This window comes from Lissotriton helveticus, chromosome 3_1, assembly GCF_964261635.1.
Source record: "Lissotriton helveticus chromosome 3_1, aLisHel1.1, whole genome shotgun sequence".
Taxonomy (NCBI): domain Eukaryota; kingdom Metazoa; phylum Chordata; class Amphibia; order Caudata; family Salamandridae; genus Lissotriton; species Lissotriton helveticus.
The window spans coordinates 67,386,451-67,405,561 of record NC_136061.1 but is presented as its reverse complement, the minus strand read 5'-3'; positions in this window follow the sequence as shown (position 1 = coordinate 67,405,561).

Below are 19,111 nucleotides of genomic sequence, written 5' to 3'. Positions count from 1 at the left end.
GCGATCATGTGCTGGTCATACAGTTCGAATGTATCCCAGCTTGCCTTGTTTTTTGCCTTAGTACACTCCGTTGAAAAGACGGTATCGCTCGTATGCAGTCGTTCGATGGGAAGGTTCGCCACAGCGTTTTTGAGCTCTGCTTCTAGCGATTTGGCCTTCTCTGTGAAAAATGTGGAAAAGTCATCGCAGTTTAGGGATGTTTTTGTATTCTCTTGACCGGTTTTGGCTAATTTGTTTGATTGTTGCTTTAGTATTTCAAAGAGTTTTCGTGGTCTATTTTTGGCATTGTCCAATTCTGATCTTATGAACTCCTTTTTTGAGTTGATGATCTTTTTATTATATTGGTTTCTAATTTTTCTGAGGGCTTTCAGCTCAGGGGATGAAGGGTGTTGTCTCCATTTTCTTTCGGCCATCCTCAATTTGCGCCTTTCTTCATTTAGTGCCTAATTAAACCACGGATTTTTTGTCTTCTCCGTGACTCTCCGTTATTATATTGGTTTCTAATTTTTCTGAGGGCTTTCAGCTCAGGGGATGAAGGGTGTTGTCTCCATTTTCTTTCGGCCATCCTCAATTTGCGCCTTTCTTCATTTAGTGCCTAATTAAACCACGGATTTTGTGTCTTCTCCGTGACTCTTTTCAGTTTTAATGGCATGGTGTGATTGACGATATTTTCAATCGCTGTTATGTAATGATCGGTCAGCTCATTGACATTTTGCATGTTGCTAGGTGGCTTTAGGTCTCTTTCACAGCTTTCGACCAGTAGCTCCATATTTGCTTCTTTTGTGTCCCGCATCCATTTTTTGGACTGCAAGGGTTGTCTGGTCCTGCCTTTTTCCACTATGGGTATCCCGAATATTATAGCATGATGGTCAGACCAGTCGCATGGAGTTATGGAGAGGATTGTTGTATCTTTGTTTCTTGAGATAATCCAGTCTAATGTCGCTCCTTTCGAGTGTGTGGGTTGTGTGCACGCTTGGGTGAGGTTAAGTTCGACGAGGAAATCTTTAAGCGTGTTGACCAGTTTATCATTGCCGTCCTCCCAGTGTAAGTTGAAATCGCCTAGAAATATGTTATTGGTTTCGCTGTTAGAGTTGGCCGTTATGATCTCCATTAACTCCTCTGTGAACTTTGCGTTATCTCCTGGTGGGTGGTAAAACGTATGCATGTTGCATCTTTGATTGTTAGTATGTCTTATATTAAGACCTAGGTATTCGCAGGCTTCTAGAGGGTCTGCTTGCATTTGTTTGACCTCAATATCTGATCGATGAATGCAAGCTATACCGCCCCCTACCTTTTTAGGTCTATCCAGTCTCAAGATGTTATACTGAGGTGGTACTAAGGGGTCCAAGGTTGGGGATGAAGATTCCGTAAGCCATGTTTCTGTGAGGACTGCCAGAGCAATGTCCTTGTTAATGATGAGATCCGCTATGTCTGATGCATGTTTGGTTGCCGACCGACAATTGAGTAGTAGACACGTCAGAGGTTTTTCTTTGTTACTAAGGTTCATATTTTCGGATTCAGTTGTTGGTAGCTGTATGTGTTGTAAATTGTGAGGGTTGGATGTTCTATCCTTCTTTCTCGATGTTCTGTTGGGGTCGAGTGGTACTGTTTTAATTCTTTCCTCTCCCATGCGGTCCGGTGGTTCATATGTTCGGATTAGTGCCAGAGTTTCCTCCTTTGACAATGATTTTGTCCTATCTGGTCGGTTGTCTCTATTTTTTTTTTAAAGCATGGTAGTCTCATTACTGTTTCTTTGTGAGGAGTGTCCGAGGTTTTGGATATGCTCGACCTTTGAGTGAATGCTCTCCGTCATTGTCCCAATTTTTTCAATCGCCTGTAAAGTATTAATAGTGACTTGTGTCAGCTTGCTCACTAGTTTCTGAAGCTCCTTAATATCTTTCTTGTTCTGAAGTGATTTCTTAGGTATGTCTGATCTGTTTATCCTGCCTTTGTGTCCTGTTCTTCTTCGTTTTGGATCTGTTCTAAGTTCCGCAGCCCTTTTCTTTGTATCCTTTGTTTCATTGTCAGTTCTCTTTATATTGGAGATGTCGTCGGTGCTGGCTATGTTATGTGTTGTTGGGAGTGCGTTTGTGAGTGAGGATCCGCTCAACGCTAGTATTGTACTAGAGAGAGGTATAGGATGGTTGGTATCTTCTGCCTCATCCATTTCCTGGTTATCATAGGGTACTATATTCGTGGCCGATGTAAGCACTACGTTGGAAGTCTCATCGTTTGGAGGCGAAGGCGGCTCTTCTCTTTGAAGCTGGTCTTGTTCTTTGTTTGCTTGATAGGTAGATCTCTCTGTCCTATCTGTCGTGTTCTCTGGTACTGTCATTACTATTTCAAGTATATCTTCCGGGTTAGGGCTTTGAGCATGGTGGTGGCCCTTAGTTCTACTGGCGCCTCTGGTAGTGTTATTGTGGATGTCGTGAGTGTTCAGTGGTGGGGTCAGGTGGAATTGGTATCTTGAGTCTTCTAGTGAATCTTTTATCGTTTGGAATATCTTGTCAAATTTCTCTAGTTCTCGATTTGCTGCTTGTACCAACACAATTCCAGATTTATATATGGAGATGCTTAGTTCGGCTCTGCATCTTATTGATGGTGAAGTCATCATCTTTGTGCCATGTGGGATGTTTTTCGTAGCTTTTATGGCAAGCAACTTTGTGAAGGCATTTCGCCATTTAGCTGTTTTATTTGTGTAGAATATGAGGTCGTTCATTGTCGTACCTTTAACTACATTGAAATATAGGTCCGAGAAAAGTATGTCCGGGTTTTTTCTCAGCGTGTCGTGTTTGAACTTCTTAGCTGCATTTTTGGTAAGATCAGGCGGATATTTTATATTCTGGGCATTCGAGCCAACAGTCTCTAGGTGTCTTTCATTCATTCTATCTCCGTGTTGCATGTCTTATGGTTTCTCTTTGATTCAGGGTAGGACCACTGCTGATGTTGTTTAGTGCTAGTTCTAGTTTTCCTTTCCAGAACTAGGAGTGTATAGATATGAGTTTGCTGAGTAGTGGTAGATATAGCTTCAATATCACCTAATTATTCTTCTGTTATCTCTTCATAGTAGGGTTTCAAATGATAGTAATTATTAACTAGCTAACTGATCCTTGTTATGATCTGGGTTGTGTGTTATCGAAACTAAAACGTTGTAAGATGGCTGCCGTCATTGTTATTCTTCTGAGGGCAGAGGGACTTTCTCTCTTTCCAGTACTTTGTGTTAATCCATCTTCCCTGGTCGACTAGTCCTACTTCACTGTTGGTTGTTCCTTGCCTATTGTGTTTGTTTTATTCTGCTTGTCTTGGTCGCCATTATTATGTCAGGCAGTGTAGTTTATTTATCCTTGTCAAGGTGTGCCCTCTATTATCTGTTAGTTGCAAAGTTCCTCTATGCAATCCATAACTTGAGTTGGAACGATCGATTAATTCCTTTTAACTAGGATAATGCCAGTTCCTCGCATATCGATGTCTTATTTGGGCGCCATTTTAAGGTCAGGCAATGTTGATCTAAGCTTCTTAGTTGTTTCTGTTCTTCAAAATTTATTATGTTTCTTTCTTCCTCTCTTTCACAGCATGACCTGATCCTTTACCCTCCACTCACCGCTCGGAGCGAGAGCTCGTCAGGCCCTGCGGGATGTAGTCTCGTTGCTCCTTCGCTCGAGACTTCAGTTGCTGCTGCTATCTCCGGTTGGCCGATTGGTCTCCGGTCGCGCCTCAGTCCCCGATTCGCGTCTGAGCCTACTGCGAGATCCCTTGTCCTCGGCGATGGCCTCCGCAGAGTCCCCAGGTCTCGCCACCTACTCGGGGGTAGTCTCAGCTCCCGTGCAGATTCCGGACTTCTTCGTGTCTGCTTTTTTGCCGGAGGTCCCGCCGGTGTTCCTTTTCTGCAGACCGTGCGATGAGGCACCTCGAGTCCAGCTTTCTGCAAGGTGGCACGGTTAGGCAGTCCGTCTCCTGGGAAGGTCCCTCTGCCAGGTCAGTGCGTGTCCGGTGTGCAGTATTCTGATGACCGGTCTTCTCCACTGAGTTTAAATGCGTTTCACTGCTCGTTTTTCTTCTTCTTCGGTTCCTCCGGTGTTCGATAGTCTTCTTTTTGTTAGACTTGGGGGTTAGCACGCTGTAATGGGTTATTCTTCGGATTTAAACCACTATGGTGATCCTTAACCCAGGAGCTCTTTTGCAGAGCTCTTAGTCAGCGGCCATCTTCCCTCAGCATTATGGATTATGGCCTGCGCTGCTGCGCATTGAGTTTTGGCTAATTGGGATATATGTGCGGCGGTACATGACTTCCTGAAACAGGAGTGATCTCGAAGAGCACGCAAGTTGTCCTCTGATGGTACTGGAAGCTCCGGTTAGCAGAGAACATGTATGTTCATTTACTTTATTCAATTGGATGGCGGATTATTTGCTGATGATAACAATGACTTCCTCTTGGAGGCTGTTGCAACATATTGTGCATATCCCTCAAGTGGTGGGATTCGAAATGCGTAGACCATCGGTTCTGCCAATATTTTCTTTCTACGAACAAGTTGTGACTATGTCACATTAAACTCTAATGTTTTACTGGTGTTTAAGTGATTTAAATTGAACGGATTAAAACGAATTGTAGTTGATAAAAAATTGTTTAATCAATTGGTAGGATTGGCAGACCAGGTGCCCCACATTGGGTTTATCGACTCTCCCTTTGGTGTGCATGTATTGTTTGTTTTGTATGAATGAGGTATGTTGTAAAAAAGTATATATGTGACTGAATGAATGAAGGTATGATTGAATTGCTTTCTAAGCCCCCTTGTCCATCATTTATTTATTATTTTCTTTGATTGTTGACTATGTGTTAAATTGTTATGTGATATAAATAGTGTATTTTTTAAATAAACAAGCGACTAATGAGCTTCCAAATGTGTATGGTTTCATTTAAGTAAATATTTCTGAATGACATTTTGTCACTTTGGCGCAGTTGCACATGACACTACATGTCTCTGTTGTTGTAAGTTAAACTGCTTGCTTTTCTTCACATGAAAACGTTCTGTTTTTCACATCTCTAGACTTACACTGCGGCCTCAGTCTGTACAGTGTGTGCAGAGTCTTCAAGGTCAAATAACAATGTATGCTGTTGATTCAGATTGATCGGCCCACGCTCTAGACACAACACGTTCACAGCTGCAAATAACTGGAAATCGGGTACCTATAATATTGCATTGCATGCATGATTCTGGCACTTGAAGAAAACCTTTCCATCTACAAAGAGCTGTGCTGATCCTGGGATGTGATTCACTTCATCTGATCTTGGAGGTATGGGGTTCCCCGTTTTAACCTAGAGATCTTCTATTATTATAAAACCTAGCTCCTAGCCAGCGGAGGGTAGTACACAAGGCACTATCGACCTGCTTTCACTATCATTATAACATGATTTCTCCCTTTGTGTTTTATGGAATAATGCTGATTGTTTTATTTCTAATAATTTGCCTGCTGATGTTAGCCAAAATACTGCATCTTAGAGCATGTAGTTAAAATACACATTTTAAACTTTTCCTTGTCTCTGATTACTCATGTTGTGGACTTGTATGAGATAAATACGAAAGAGTGTTATTGATTCCCACTATTCCTGAGAGTTCACTAAGTTGCTTATTCTGGGTTGTCCAATCATTGGTAGCTTTGCTGTAGCACGGAGAACGAATGAGACAATGATGCTAGTCGGATAGGGGTTCTGGGCACAGAAGTGGGTTTTTGGAACACCACAATACACTGAGGTCCTGGTTTCCTACGCATAGTTCTGTGCATGAGCTGAATCCCTGCAACTATACAGTAAAGCCTCTGAAGCACTGTGGTAAGGGTAATGTCTTAACAATCGAGCTGATATATTTGCTCATCAGTTGCAAGGAATTTACTTTGACCAGCTGATGCAGTACATCAGTACTTGTCAACCACTGTAGAAAAAATGTCTGATGCATAGTATTTGCAACAGAGTAGATGCCACTTATGTCCAAATGTTTAAGAGGAATCAGATTTCCCAAAATATATTTTAAAAGACTCAATACGATGGGTCGGATATGTGAAAATCAGCAGCCGAACGCTGTCTGAACCCTGTGGGCCGACGGCGTTCGGCTGCTAATTTTCACATATCCAACTCATTGTATTTCACATATCCTTTTATACACAAGGGTACAAAAGGGGGTGGTGATGGACGGAGCATCTGAACCAATCAAACACTCACACCCAGTCAACAGATCTGGGTTTAATCCATCACCGTTCTTTAGCCCACTCTGCCACTCCAGTTCAGACATGGCCATATGAAAATCAGTCTGACCCTGTGCCTCATGGGAACAGTCCAGCCCGAACTGCCAAGCCATGCCTTCCCTGGACCGGATTCATGCATCCTAGGACCGGTTTCTGGCATTACAGCCGTCTTCAGCCAGACTTGCTTGAATCCAGTGGCAAAGTGAGCAAGGGACTCACGTCTGAGCATACCCTGCCAACTTATGGCGAACAAAGCGGTATAAAAGGGGATGGTGATGGACGGAGCATCTGAACCAATCAAGTACTCACACCCAGTCAACAGATCTGGGTTTAATCCATCACCGTTCTTTAGCCCACTCTGCCACTCCAGTTCAGACATGGCCATATGCAAATCAGTCTGACCCTGTGCCTCATGGGAACAGTCCAGCCTGAAATGCCAAGCCATGCCTTCCGTGGACCGGATTCAAGCTTCCTAGGACCGGTTTCTGGCATTACAGCCGTCTTCAGCCAGGCTTGCTTGAATCCAGTGGCAAAGTGAGCAAGGGACTCACGTCTGAGCATACCCTGCCAACTTATTTACCTGACCGAGCATTCGCAGCCCTCGTACCTCGCTTACCTCGCCCCCCTTTCCGTTTCCTTAAAGAGACACACAATTATTTATTCTACCACCCGGGGTGTTTTCTGCTATGCAGAAACACGACGAAGCAGCTGCCAGACAAAACAAGCTGAGTATCGCCGGGCGCGAAACTGAAAGCGCGGTGGGAGCGCACGAGACGCCATCGCCGTGAGCATGCACATCGGCTGTCCCGGCGCAAGCTGAGGATCGCCGGAGAAGACACGCGAGCTCCAAGTCTGAATTGGAGCCTGCTGCCCACGAGACTGACCCGCTGCGAAGGGAGAGGGACACGCGGAAAGAGCCCGGTGAGTGGGGGGGGAGAGGGAGGGGATGTGTGTGTGTGTGTGCCTGTGTGTGTGTGTGTGTGTGCACGTGCGCATCTGTGTATGTGTGTGTGAACAGCATGCCGGAATCGGAACGCGTGTTCACGCGCGCAACCTGATCCGATTCCGGCATGATGCGCGTGCCCATCTCTTGTCTCCCTTTTAGCTCCTTGTAAGCAGAGTTGACGGCTATAGGTCTCACGGCGAGAACGCGCTTCGCGCTTTGGCCAGGGCGAGACATAAAAACAGTCTAACACATACAAAAAGACAATGCTGCAAAATGTCCATTAAGGGTGCGGCAGGAGACACTCTAAGACAGACCAAAGCCATGAGAGTTCTCATTGTAACTCCCAAAGGGAAAGCCAAAGAAACAGAGACAAAAAGACAAATTAGGAGCTATAAAAAAACAGAGCCACCACAACATCCACTAAGGGAGCAGCAGGAGACGCTGAGTGACAGACACCGAGACAGACACAAAAAAAGAGAGTCTAGTGCACTCGAAAAGACAGAACCGATGCAATGTTGACTAAGGAAGTGCTGAGGGACACCCTGAGGTAAACACAAAGAGACAGACTAGCACCTACAGAAAGGCAGAGCACCACAACGTCCACTAAAGGAATGGCAAGAGACATTATGGGATAGAAACTGGGAACACAAAAAGAGACAGACTAGAACCTACAAATAGACAGGGCTGTAACAATGACCACTAAAGAAGACTGGTGAGAGACATGAGACAGACACTGAGACACTCCAAAGCCTTGAGCGTTTTCATTGTAAAATTGAGAGAGTGGCACGAGACACTATGGGGACGATTCACAGAACTAACTTAAGACAAATTCCTAAACTTACTACTTTTTGTATTCACAGAAGTTAGAATTTTGTCTTAAGTTTGTCTTTAGACAGACTTAAGACAAACTTAAGACAAAATCCTAACTTAAGTCTGTCTTAAGACAAAATCCCAACTTCTGTGAATACTAAAAGTAGTAAGTTTAGGATTTTGTCTTAAGTTAGTTCTGTGAATCAGTCCCATAGTGACAGATACAGAGACATACGCAAAAAAGAGACGGACTTGGACCTACAAAAGGACTGAGTCACCATAATGGCCACTAAGGGAGTCACATGTCACACTCTGAGACAGACCGCAGCCTTGAGCATTCTCATTGTAACACCAAAAGGAAGGTACATAGCGACAGACACAGAAAAAGAGACATATTAGGGCTTACAAAAAGATGGAACCGGCGCAACATCTCCTAAGGGAGGCATGAGAGACACTGTGAGACAGACACTAAGACACTCCAAAGCTTCGAGGGTTTGTATCGTAAAACTAAGAGAGTAGCAGGAGACACTATGTGACAGGCACAGAGACAGACACACAGCAAGCTTTTGCAATGCACTAGGTCTGGCATTTGTCAGAGTTAGAGCTATTGGCGCTGTAAATGACAATGTCTTATCTATGAGTTTTGGTTTAAAGTGTAGTGGATGTATGAACAGAGACACAGCTGCAGCCCTGCCTAGAGGACTTAAAATGAGGAATTACCAGTGGGACCAGAGAAGCAGGTAAGGAATTGCCAACAGGACCAAAGAAGCAGCTGCACAAATGCCTAGAGGACTGAGAATGAGGAATTACCACTAAAAACAGAGAGGCAGCTAGCAGCGCTGCCTAGAGAACTTAGAATGAGGAATTACTAATAGGACCAAAGAAACATCTGCACCACTGCCTAGTGAACTTAGAATGAGGAATTACTGACGGGACCAGCGCAGCACCTAGCAGCACTGTCTAGAGGCTTTGAATGAGGAATTACTGACAGGACTAAAGATGCAGCTGCACCACTGCCTAGAGGACTTAGAATTATGAATTACTGATGACACCAGAAGAGCAGCTGGCATCACTGTCTAGATGACTAAGAATGAGGAATTACCACTTGTTGTGTCCTGGCTCAAGGAAGACAGACACGATTATATATTTTATAAGGATCTTTATTCCTTGCATCCTTCTCCGTCCATGTCCCTATTTTATCTGCCCCTTTCCTGCCTACGCTCCTCCTCTTCCCCTGGTCCCCATCTAACTCCACCCACCCAACTACTAGACTGCTGACTACATAACATCTCACCCTTTCTTAACAAGACAACAAAACAGTAAACTGGTTCAGATTTCTTCAATGAATCTTTTTGGTCGCTGAATATCTCGGCGGGGCCGCATAGACATGGTTCCATTTTCAGTCATAGCGTCCACCGGAGGGCCTCTTGTCTGGCTCCCGCTCTCTTGGTCAGATGGGTCATGTCCTTCAGGGGCGGACACTCCAGTCATTTTTGTCAAGGCTTCTCTCATGTCCGGAGGGCATTTCTTAAAGTGTGATACATTCCTAGTGATCCGCTGTTGATCAGACTCCGCTGTTATCATGGTGCCCTTCTGCTGGGTGATCAGCAAAGGTTCAGCTCGAAAGCGACGGTCAGTCTTTCTTTGTTGGTCTTGTTTGACAATGACGCAATCTCCTTCACGCAAAGACGGTGATCTCGCTCTCCTCTTTGCGTCTGCGTATGATTTCATCTTGTCCTTGTTGCGGCTGTCAGTCGCCATCACCTCTTGATGACTGCGGAGGGGCGACACTGCTCGCAGGGCTCCTTCCCAAGTCGGAATGCGATTCTTTATGGGACGCCCTAGCATCAGTGTTGCAGGACACTTCCCAGTGGTCGCGTGAGGGGTTGTTCTGTATGCTCTAAGGACCTCATTTAGGGCTGCTTACAGATCCTTTTTTTCAGCAGTGGCTTGTTGAAACGTCTTTTTAAGTGTGGCCATAAATCTTTCAATGGCGCCGTTTGCCTGCGGCCATAGGGGTGTAACTCTCCTATGTTTAAAGTCCAAGTGCTTTGCAAAGGCACTGAACTCGTGTCCATTGAAAGGTGGTCCGTTGTCTATTTTCAACTCTTTGGGAACACCCCACGCTGCAAACACTTCATCCAACACTTTGAGAGTGCTGGAGGCACTTGTGGATGACACGAATTGCACAATGGGGAATCGTGAGTACTCATCAATGATGGCCACAACATATTTTCCAGATTGTAGCGCTCCGTAGAAATCCATGGCGAGCTCTTGCCACACTCCGCTGGGTAGGGTGTTCATTCGCAATGGAGCAGGAGGATCCCCCCGGTTGACCAGCTGACACTGATGGCAGTCTTCCAGGGTTGACTCTACCATCTGATCGAGAAGAGGAAACCACACCCGTTCCCGGAGAGCTCGTTTTGTTGACACTACTCCTCTGTGGCCTTCATGAGCAAGATTGATGACACCTTGCCGTAGTTGTCTGGGAACAACAATCCGCTGACCTCGCAGTATCAACCCATCAGTGGTGGCAGACAGTTCGTCACAGACGTGTCGGAATGCTTGCATTTCCTGCTTGACAGTCGGATCACTGGCGTCTTCCTCACATTCGTGTCTCCACCGGTTAGTCTGAATCCGACGTAACACCTTCTGTAAGATGACGTCTTGCGCAGTGGCATCTCGGATGGCTTCCATGGGAATGGCAGGTGGCAGTGCTTGATCAGCCACGAAGTGGATGTACTCCTCTGCAATGGAGCTCTTGGATTCAGACGATGCGTGCGGGTGTTGTGACATGTAGTCTGCCGGGTTCTCAGACTTCCCGGGTTTGTGGACGATTGTGAAAGTATATTCTTGTAGTCTCAGACCCCATCTTTCAATCCACTGTAATCTCTGTTTTCCGGTGAGGACTAAAGTATGAGAGGTTATCGGCAGACTCTACCGCCTGCTTGACCTCCCTGAACGCCTGTTCACACTGGGAAGACCAAGTAAACGGTTGACCTTGTTTCGTGAGAGCTCGAAGTGGGTGGCTGATGGTCGCATAGTCCTTGATGTAGCGAGCACAGTAACTGGCCATGCCCAGAAATGACCTCAATTCGCTAACGTCTTGTGGGCTCTTGGTTTCATTCAGAGTAGTTACCTTTTCCGGATCGGGTTTCATCCCACAACCCGAGAAAATGTGACCGAAAAATTTCAAAGTGGACTGGTGGAACTCACACTTGTCTTTGTTCAATGTCAAATTAGCTTCCAGCAGGGCATGGCAAACACGATCAAGAGCCTTGTCATGCTCACGAACGTCCGATCCGTACACAAGGATATCGTCACTGTAATTTAAAGTGTTAGGGATGTGATAAATGACTTGTCGAATTGCCTCCTGAAAGATTTCTGCAGCCGAGGAAACACCAAAACTCAATCGCTTGTATCTGAATAGTCCAAGGTGGGTTGCAAATGTCGTGATGTAGCGAGACTTGACATCCAGCTCCAACTGGTGGTAGCCTTTGTTTAAATCCAGCTTTGAGAACACCCTCACTCCATTTAATGCAGAAATCATGTCGCTGAGATGTGGCCCAGGGTGGCGCTCCCTTTCTATGGCCGTGTTGGGTAGTCGCATGTCAACACACAGCCTCACTTTGCCATGGGTACCCTTCTTTGGTACGATAACTACCGGCGACACCCATGGAGTCGGACCATCAGTCCTTTCGATGATGTCTGCTGATAGAAGTTCTTGAAGTTCATCCTCCACAGCTTGTTGGAGATGAAATGGTACGCGTCGAGGGTGTTGTGCTACAGGTCTGATCTGTTCATTAATGTGAAGACGGATTTGGCAACCTTTTATTTTCCCTAATCCCTGAAATAGTCTGGGAAACTTACTGATGATGTCTGGGTCATCACTGACCTTAAAGAGAATCTCGACAAGCCGGAGGCTCTCCGCAGTCGGTAGACTGAGTAGGCAGTCTGCTTCCGAACCTTTGATGACATGTATGAACGCTGGTATGGTCACATTTGTATGCCTGAGTGTCGTTGGAAATTTTCCCAAACAAGGGAGTGGCTTCTTGGCCATCCAGGTGAAAACTCGGACGTGTGCGGGAGTCAATGGCGGCTGAGGTTTCATTCTCTCATATTCCGTGACCGGAATGTAGTTTAGCGAAGCTCCGCTGTCCAGCACAAATTTGGTAGCGTGGTTCCCCAAACTTATGTCCAGACGTGGATATTTCTTGAGTTGGTCGGGATCTGCAATCATGTTTACATATTCCACTGTGTATTCAGAATCTCTGGATGATGATCTAGAGTCTCGGGATGGTGACCTCCGCTCCCATCGAGATCTTCGTGACTCCCGGCAGGAGTGTGACGATCCTGAAGACACCGTAGACTTGTCCTGGACTGCTCTTATGTGATGTTTTCTGGTATCAGAGCGAGATGACCTCAACATTCCGCTCCGCCTCTCCTTTTGATAGTCCCCACACATCACTTCAAAATGGTTCGTCCGCCCGCATTTTCTACATCGCTGGCCCATGGTAGGGCAGGCATCGACGTGTGGATAGTCATATCCGCACCTATAGCATCTTTTTGTCCTCTCCGGCCTCCTTTCCCTTCGACCAGGGTCTCGCCTCCTATGCTCAGTGTGTCGTTGACGGGATGATGGCCTAGGTCTCCATTGTTTTTCCTTTGAGTTTCGACGACTGCCGCTGCTGGCTTGGACTCGACACGCTTGTTCATGGCTTACATTGCGTCCGGTTTCAATGGTTGTAGCGTGTTCTTCCGCCTGGTCGTAGACGCGAGTCATTTCTTCAATGTCATCTAGTTCATGAGGTTTCCTCAACAGCCGTCTCCGGAGGGTTTCCGAGTGGCATCCATCTTTGATTTGTGATTTTATGGCAGCATCTGTCATAAAGTGTCAAATTCACAGTGTCTCGATAATCGCCGCAGCCTGGTGATGAATGTACTCATGGCTTCATCTTTTCCTTGACGCGCTTGATGAAATGCATGTCTTTCATAGTCCACATTCCTTTTGTGGAGGAATTTTTTGTTCAAGGCCTCACGCACCTTGTCATAGGTTCCTACATCTGCGGGAGGAAAGTCTTTGATTATCTTACTGATCTCTCGGCCCGCTAGATTGCGGAGGGCAATCAATTTTTCTTCATCAATGGTTACCTTGGACCCCGTAATGTAATCTTCAAAGTCCTCAAGCCACTCTTGCATCTGGGGCCCATGCTCCCTCCCGTGGTCAGTGTTAAGGGTTCCGGGGGCCGCAGATGCGACACCCCCGTGATGATCGGTTTGACTTCATTTCGCTGTGGGGATGTGTTTGGGGTCACCATTGTGGTAGCTCGTCTTTATCGCTTTTTTTCTTTGACTCTGGTTAACTTATTGTTCTTCTTCGCAGGTGTTCGGGTTGATTGATTGCGCCTTGTTCGTCTTAGCTTATGCTTGGTTGTTATTTCTGTCTTGCATTAACTCGTGCTTGTTTGTACCGTTACACTTGCTTGTGCTTGTTTAACATCAGTGTCTTGCATTAACTCGTGCTTGTTTTTGTTTTCAGCGGTCTCCGTGATTCACTGCTTGCTTGCCAACTGACACGCCTGACTTTAAAATGGCCGCTCTCAGACTGCACAGGGGTGTCCCTTTCAGCAGCCTGACTTCAAGATGGCCGCTCCCTGAAACTCTCAGTCACCACGAGGATCGAAGCAGCATCCACTCTTCAGGCTCTCGGGGTTCATGCAGCACTCACCGGCAGCTTTCCTGGCAGGTAGCAGGTCTCCCTTGGTCTCCTTCGTGCCTTTCGTCTTCATGCACCTGCAGGTGAGCTCGGGATCAGCTCCCGATCGTTAGCTTGCCAAACCCCACACATCGGGGGTGAGCTCCGACGCTCAGTACTCTCGGCACGGGGTATTAGACTTCCCCACACGTCCCCACGGTTCTCCACACCGCACCAGACAGTTGTGGCCTCCAGGACTCTCCAGGAAGTCTGGGGTGGGCTCCCGACTTCTTCGTTGGTCCCACACGACCCCCGAACTCGCACTCACTTTTGGGCGCGAAACGGCGCTGGGTTCAAAATTTTCTTTGGCGCTCGACCGCGCTCCCTTCACATGGCTCCACGCGATCGCTGCATCGCGGAGCGGGGACATTCGCTGCTGGCCTCTTCTTTGGGTGGCAACTTCTTTGGGGCACACTCACGTCGCGACTGCGACGGTTCCTCACCAGTGTCCCCGGGACAGGACGCTGTTTCCAGGGTTACCGAGAGAGCAAGCTGCTCATCCCACCTTCGTCGCCAGTTGCCGTGTCCTGGCTCAAGGAAGACAGACACGATTATATATTTTATAAGGATCTTTATTCCTTGCATCCTTCTCCGTCCATGTCCCTATTCTATCTGCCCCTTTCCTGCCTACGCTCCTCCTCTTCCCCTGGTCCCCATTTAACTCCACCCACCCAACTACTAGACTGCTGACTACATAACACCACTGGAAACAGAGGCGCAGCTGCAGCACTGTCTAGAGGACTAAGAATGAGGAATTGCCACTGGAACTAGAGAAGCAGCTGCGGACTGGCTAGAGGACTAAGAATGAGCAATTATCAAAAGGACAAGAGTAGCAGCTAGCAGCACTGCCTAGAGGATTTAGAATAAGAAATTATCAAAAGGACCAGAGTAGCAGCTAGCAGCACTGCCTAGAGGGTTTAGAATGGATAAATTACCGGCAGGACCAGAGTAGCAGCTAGCAGCACTGCCTAGAGGATTTGGAATGAGGAATTATTGACAGGACCAGAGAAGCAGCTAGCAGTACTACCTAGAGGACTGAGAATGAGGAATTACCACTGGGAACAGGGACGCAGCTGCAGCACTGTCTAGAGGACTTAGAATGGAGCAATTACCGGCAGGACCAGAGTAGCAGCTAGCAGCACTGCCTAAAGGATTTAGAATGAGGAATTATCAAAAGGACCATAGTAGCAGGTAGCAGCACTGTCTAGAGGACTTAGAATAAATAAATTACCGGCAGGACCAGAATAGCAGCTAGCAGCACTGCCTAGAGGATTTAGAATGGATAAATTACCGGCAGGACCAGAGTAGCAGCTAGCAGCACTGCCTAGAGGATTTAGAATGAGGAATTATTGACAGGACCAGAGAAGCAGCTAGCAGTACTACCTAGAGGACTGAGAATGAGGAATTACCACTGGGAACAGTGATGCAGCTGCAGCACTGTCTAGAGGACTTAGAAAGGAGGAATTACCGGCAGGACCAGAGTAGCAGCTAGCAGCACTGCCTTAAGGATTTAGAATGAGGAATTATCAAAAGGACCAGAGTAGCAGGTAGCAGCACTGTCTAGAGGATTTAGAATGGATACATTACTGGCAGGACCAAAGTAGCAGCTAGAAGCACTGTCTAGAGGACTTAGAATAGATAAATTACCAGCAGGACCAGAGTAGCAGCTAGCAGCACAGCCTAGAGGATTTAGAATGATGAATTATCAACAGGACCAGAGAATTATCTAGCAGCACTGCCTAGAAGTCTTAGAATGAGGAATTACTGATGGGACAAGAGAAGCAGCACTGTCTGGTGGACTTCGAATGATGACTTTCCACTGGGATCAGAGAAGCAGCAGCAGCACTGTCTAGAAGACTAAGAATGAAGAATTACCACTGGGACCAGAAAAGCAGCTAGCAGCACTGCCTAGATGACTAAGAAGAAGGAATTCCCATCTGGAATAGAGACACAGCTGCAGCACTGCCTAGAGGACTAAGAATGGGGGGTTACCACGGCGACCAGAGAAGCAGCTGCAGCACTGCCTAGAGGATTAAGAATGGGGATTACCACTGGGGACAGAGATGCAGCTGCAGCACTGCCTAGAGGATTGAGAATGAGGAATTATCACTGGAAACAGACACAGCTGGCACATTTGTGACCAGGTAAAGAACAGGATTTACAGCCCTGATTACAAAAACGGAGCAATGGGGCTCCGAGTGAGTGAAACCTAACTAATGCTAAAATAGAAATATTGGGTGAAAGGACGCCAACAAGTAAAGTCAAATTTCTAACATTCTTATTTTGTGACTGCTCAAGTCGATCTTCAGTGTCCCAGATTCTGTAGATTATAAGTGATAGCTTAGGTACGAATTTAGAATGCCACCCGTACTCTGCTGAAGTTCCGCCCATGGATGTCGGAGTCCCGCAAGGGTCGGTGTTGAGCCCGACCCTTTTTAACATCTTCATGACTCCATTGGCGGCGCTGGCGGAGTCAATGGGTGCCCAGATCATATCATACGCTGACGACACCCAGCTACTCTTCACCTGCAAGAAGGGCACGGAGTTTGACGGGGAGAGCATCCGTGGTTGCCTTGGGGCTGTCTTCAACTGGTTTCAGCGAAGCAGCCTCAAATGCAACCCTGATAAATCTGAGGTGCTCTTCTTCGGATGTCCGGCAGAGCCGCCCTGGCAGGAATGGTGGCCAGTGAGCATGTCCCCCCCTTCCTCCTCTTCTTCGGTTGCAAAAAACCTGGGGGTTAAAATTGATAACGCCCTTGCTTTGAAAACGCAGATCACAGGCCTCACAGGTACCTGTTTTGGTCTGCTAAAAATGATTCGTAAATTCCTTCCTATGCTCCCCGCTGCCCATAGGAAGTTGACAGTACAAGCTCTGATTTGTTCCAGGCTTGACTATTCTAACATCCTCTACCTGGGCTTGCCGGATTATCTTTTGCACAAACTCCAGGTTGTGCAAAACTCTGCGGCTAGAGCCATCTTCGGCCTACCCCGGCAAGCCAGAGCCTCTGAGTTGCTAGTCTCCCTGCACTGGCTTCCGATTAAAAAACGAATCATATTCAAAGCTCTTACACTGGCCCACAAGGCACTCCATCTGGTCGGGGCTTCTTACATTAGGAAACGGCTTTCCTTTTACAAGCCCACCAGATCTCTCCGGTCAGAAAATCTTGGCTTGGCAATGGTGCCTCCCATTAAGAAAGCCAGAATTGGTGGACGTTCCTTTAAACATCATGCCCCCAGACTATGGAACTCTCTTCCCGTTGGTCTCCGCCACATTTCCAATTTGTTTTCCTTTAGAAAGGCCCTGAAAACGTGGCTTTTTAATCAATAATACTGTTATGTCTGTTATCCTTCTTTTTTTTCAGTAATGGGTCAGAAAGCGCCGGGACACTCCTTGGAGTAGCCGTGCGCTATATAAGTTACCCATTAACATAACATAACATAACTACCAATGGCAAGCGATGAGCCGGCTTGAAGCCCATGTACTGAATGCACCTTGCCTCGCAGAGCAGCGCCCCCGCTGTGCACTTATAGTCGTTGCTTATGAGAAGCAAGGCTGGCAGTAACTGTGCCTCTTTTACTGATGCCTCGGTTTACTATGAAGGCTGAGATCATGCTGAAGCTTTTACTTGGATTTTTACATCCTGCGTTTAGAGGAAGGTTCCAGTGACGCTGGCTCCCGTGGTCACCAGGGGACCTGCCACAGAGTCTGCCAGACTACGGTGGCGGCAGCGACTCGGCAGCAGGAGCAGACTTGTGGCTTGCAGCGGCCGCGGAGCAGAGCACCAGTGTGGAGATTAGTGAAGGGTGCGCTGGAGAGCAGCAGCACCCACCTTCACATCTCCCGTCTCATCCCACCGTCTCCACTCTCCAGACCAGAGGCAGTTTCCAGAAGTCCCGGCCGGTGCCTGTGCCGGAGTTACCTTTTCAGAGTGGCAGGTGGCAGACATTGTGGCTTTTTTGGGAGATAGCTTTAGGAGTAGTGGTGAAACAGCGAAGTCTGTGGATTGCTGGGTGGAGTTGCTTGTCACACGCTGCTCGTAGTAGCGGCTCCATAGGATAAGCAGCAAACTCTAGAAAACGGCCATGATGCAGACAGTTTGAAAGAGTTTGAGCTTGAAGAGGGCTGCTTCTGTCACTCAAGGTTGAGCTCCAGCAGCAAAGGCGCTTTATTTCTCACTCGGTCGTCCTTGGTGTGTCCTCCACTGTGGAGCACGTCGAGCGGGTTGAGCGTAAAAGTGGAGAGACTCGGGCAGAAGTGGGAGATTACTGACACGACCCCCAGCTCGTCTTTTGTAGTGGGCATCGCCCAGGTAGGAGATAGACAGTGCGAAGGGGTCCCCTAGAACAATCAATAGCCTGAATATTCAACAGGAGATTTTGCTGGAGGGGTGGCTGACTCCGGGTGTTATAGCAACATACAGAGATTTTATAGAGACCTTGTACTGGTACTTTGTCTTTCTACTCTCATATCAAGTGTCTTATAATGCTACAAATATAAAGATTCAGTTCACTCAACATTACTACGAACCCTGATTCCAGATTCGGGCATTAATGTGGTGACTTAATGCATTCTGGGTGCTGTAGTCTTGGTTGGTGTTCGCTGAGTTAGTCTTTCAAACCAAACATAGCTGATACAGAGGTAGGGTACGTATTAACCAGGGGGTCCATAACTACTGAATAGAATCCTCCAGAGCTTCCAGACGCCGGCGCACAAACATGACGCTCAAAAAGATACGGCCAGGTATGTAGGTGGAGGTGCACCCCAAAGGGCCTGCATAAAGAAGGATAACAAGGTATATAACTACCTCATAAACTCGTGAACAAAACAACGGTAACACCCTCCCCCAAGGGCTTATCACTTACTTCTTCCAGGCCTCCAGTGGTCAAACAGACTCTGATGGGGAGAAAGGGGAGGCAGAGACCATCTCCAAACCATCAGGACCCCCAAGGAACAACAAGGGTCAGAGCGGGCATCATTCCAGTGAGCCCGCCACCACACAGAAAACAGGGAGCCCTGAGACCAGTCCTAAGCCCGCTGCTAGGGCTAAAAGCCCAATATGGATTACAGCCAATATCCATCAGTGGCCCACAGAGGAGAAGGACAATGAGCATAAGGAGGTGGTTGTGGCTAACACCCCAATGAGCACATGTAAGAGAACTGCTCCAACAGCGACACCCAGGGAAAATCAGAAGACAAATTCCCCAGGAACGGACAACTTAACTACCTCCTTCCTGCAAAAAATGGAACCGACCCTTAAAAGAAAACTGGATGCAACACCAATAAATCTTGGAAGAAACGCTGACTTGAGAACGCTCCAAACCGAGGGTTGGAGCCCAATGGGATAGAAGATCAGCAAGATGCA